Source organism: Alosa sapidissima, chromosome 2, assembly GCF_018492685.1.
Source record: "Alosa sapidissima isolate fAloSap1 chromosome 2, fAloSap1.pri, whole genome shotgun sequence".
Classification (NCBI taxonomy): domain Eukaryota; kingdom Metazoa; phylum Chordata; class Actinopteri; order Clupeiformes; family Clupeidae; genus Alosa; species Alosa sapidissima.
In genome coordinates, this window is record NC_055958.1 from 41,544,943 (window position 1) to 41,548,400 (window position 3,458).

General features: G+C 42.3%; 1 long non-coding RNA gene across 1 annotated transcript; it reads left to right on the forward strand.

Moving 5' to 3' along the window:
• Positions 1-1,188: 1,188 nt before the first annotated feature.
• On the forward strand, positions 1,189-2,972 carry LOC121692167. The gene is made up of 3 exons (XR_006025236.1): positions 1,189-1,480; positions 2,563-2,706; positions 2,847-2,972. It is a non-coding gene; the product is annotated as an uncharacterized LOC121692167 (long non-coding RNA).
• The last annotated feature ends 486 nt before the right edge of the window (positions 2,973-3,458 follow it).

The following is a 3,458-nucleotide window of genomic DNA, read 5'->3' on the forward strand; positions in this document are numbered from 1 at the left end:
ATATTATTAGACAAAGAAATTAACTCTGCAATTTGGTAAACGGATTGTATCTTAACATCTTTCCAGTACAACCATGCATAGAGCTTTATTGTGTCTTAATATAACATCTTTCCAGTACAACCATGCATAGAGCTTTATTGTGTCTTAATATAACATCTTTCCAGTACAACCATGCATAGAGCTTTATTGTGTCTTAATATAACATCTTTCCAGTACAACCATGCATAGAGCTTTATTGTATATTGCCTAACTAGAGTACAGTGTAACATAATGCATAGAGCTTTATTGTGTATTGCCTAACTAGAGTACAGTGTAACATAATGCATAGAGCTTTATTGTGTATTGCCTAACTAGAGTACAGTGTAACATAATGCATAGAGCTTTATTGTGTATTGCCTAACTAGAGTACAGTGTAACATAATGCATAGAGCTTTATTGTGTATTGCCTAACTAGAGTACAGTGTAACATAATGCATAGAGCTTTATTGTGTATTGCCTAACTAGAGTACAGTGTAACATAATGCATAGAGCTTTATTGTGTATTGCCTAACTAGAGTACAGTGTAACATAATGCATAGAGCTTTATTGTGTATTGCCTAACTAGAGTACAGTGTAACATAATGCATAGAGCTTTATTGTATATTGCCTAACTAGAGTACAGTGTAACATAATGCATAGAGCTTTATTGTGTATTGCCTAACTAGAGTACAGTGTAACATAATGCATAGAGCTTTATTGTGTATTGCCTAACTAGAGTACAGTGGACCAGCAACGCTTCCATTCATTCACGCCTCCTTCACCACCACCAGCATTCTACACTTACACTGTTATGTTGCAGAGCTCAGAGGTCTCCAACAGCTCATGGTGTGAGCTTGAGGGGCTCAAGCGCAGTGTTGGCCTGCTGAGGGGAAAGGACCTGCATTTGGCAACTCTGATCACGGACCGACATCGCCAGGTATTTACACTAAAAATGCAGTATAGAATGTAAATATCTGAATTGCACTGAAGCTGGATGTTTGTGGTTTGCTGATGCACTGAGGGCCACACAGGTCAATCATCACCAAAAGTTTGTTTTTTTCTCCTTAGGTTGCCAAATGGGTGAGAGAGTAGCTGAGTCCTGAAGGGACACGGCATTACTTTGATGTGTGGCACATTGCCAAAAGTATGTATCCATTGTTGGAACCTTGAAGCAGTGTTAGTGCATATCAATTAATACCATTTATTCTAAAACAGGTCTGGGGAAGGCATTGGATGCAGCTTCAAAAGAGTGTGCAGGAGTTGTGGAGGCCAGCTATAGTGAATCACCTCTACTAGACTGCAGCCTCAACCCCAGATGGCAACCCAGCGGTCATGGAGGCCAAATGGAGAAGTTTAGTCAACCACATCCAGGACATCCATGACCATGACACCCCTGCCTTCTCCAGTTGTGCCCATGGCCCTCTAGACGGGGATCAGCGCAACAAAGAGTGGCTGGAGCCAGGTACATTACACACAGTGGGCCAGATCTACTAACGCTTTTGCGCCCATTTCAGGCGTATTTGTTTCGCAATGTGCGTGTAACATCATTGCGAGGTATGTACAAACAGGCCGCAATGATGTAAAAGCGCAAACTGCCTGTCGCGGGAGCTGAAAGTGGCAGATTGCGATTGTCATGTCATGCATATGCATTCATGGGAGGATCCAGGGGAAAGTGGGAGTTTAGCGTAAAAAGATAGGAGGGGAAGAGTAAAGAACGCCTAATTATGTATTCCGCGGTATGTACAAAGACTGCTCCTGAAAGCGCACGTCTATTCTGCGCCTAAATACTTCCACCTTGTAAAAGCAGGTGTTAATCCAAATTGCAGTTCAATGCATCACTAAGAGAACCTTTCAAAGACAACAGAATCGCTATTTAGAGCACCAGTTTTTTGTGGTGAAAGTATTTGTACTACCAAAAGCAACCTTAACTTTGTTGGCCTTTCCAATGTCTTACTTTCACTTTCACGTCATTCACTTAAACTTTCCTACTTGCTAGATTTGACCAATCTTCCATAGCCTACGTGCACAAGTAGTTTGAGTAGCACTATTGATCTTTATTATCTCCCTGCTTGTTTACATCTTATCATGTATGGTATTATTTCATGATCGCTAAACGTTTGATTCTTTTTAATGTTGTCATCAGTTAACTTCATTCAACTGCGCTTGTATGTAGGCGCTGCCATTCAGTTGTGGACGTTCGTAAATTGCGTTTATGGGCGGAGAAAGGCAGAGAAAGGCGCACTTTACACTAGTTTGATAACTACGACGGAAACTTGGGTCTGACAGCGTTCGCAATCTGCGGTGTGTCCATTACGCTGATAACGCTACGTTCGCAAATCTGGCCCAGTATGTGGTATTATGTGCGCTTTACATAGTTTTGTTGTATTTGCTGTCTTTGAGTGATTGTCTGAATGCTTTGACATGTGACCTTTGTGATGAATTTATTTTTTCATTCCCTGGCAATCTCATAACATTCTGTCTATCTGTCTGTCTATTTGTACGTTTTCCGCCTGTGTGTCTGTCTGCCTCCCTGCCAACCTGCAGGCTCATTGGCAGCAGTAAAGTTGGAGAACATAATCATGATGCCTTACTGAAAGATGTTCAGACAGCTGTCTCCACAGCACCAGACCTCATCTTGCACTTCGCGCCCAAGCACACAGGGTTTTCATACCTTGGGATGTATAGCAGGTCAGTGCTATCCAATGGAATAATACTGCCAATTATTATGCCTTTCTTAGTAATGATAGTACATATTATCATGCCTATTGTAGTATTTTGTCATACATACACCAAGTTTCAAAGGTTTTCTCAAATGTGTTATTTTGTAGGCTTCTCTTAGCGGCGCTGCATTACAATCACAATGCCAATCGCGAGACAGCACGGAGAAGTGACGGGACGGAGAAGTGACGGGACGGAGGAGTGCTGTGTGCGGTATCGGCGCTTCAGAAAAGGAGCCCATGTGGTGTGTCCCATCAAAGAGGCAGCCTCGTACGGGGAGCAGTGTCATGCAGTTCTATCATATCTTGAGATATACGAGACATCTGTGATCAGTGACAATGATCTTTATACAGCATTGTTATTATTATTATTGGGGGCCAAGCAGTGAAGCTGCGAAGGCACCCATTGTGTTTCTACGTTTTCCTATTATTATTATTCCGTAATGGAAGTCTATGGCAGCCCATAGAATCGTCTGGTAAAAAGTTGTAAAATTTGGCACACAAATTAGGCACAGTCCCATGATTATTTTCACCAAGGTTCAAGTCGGCACCTCGAGCACTCTAGCGCCACCAACAGGCCAAAGTTGGACGTGCGTTCATGCAAGTAACCTTTGACCTGTTGGCTCAATTGTCAAATATGAGGTATCGTTGGAATCGACCAAGCCGAGTTCAACGCACTCTATGACGTCATTTTCCGCCATGATAGATTTTCCGCCATTGGAT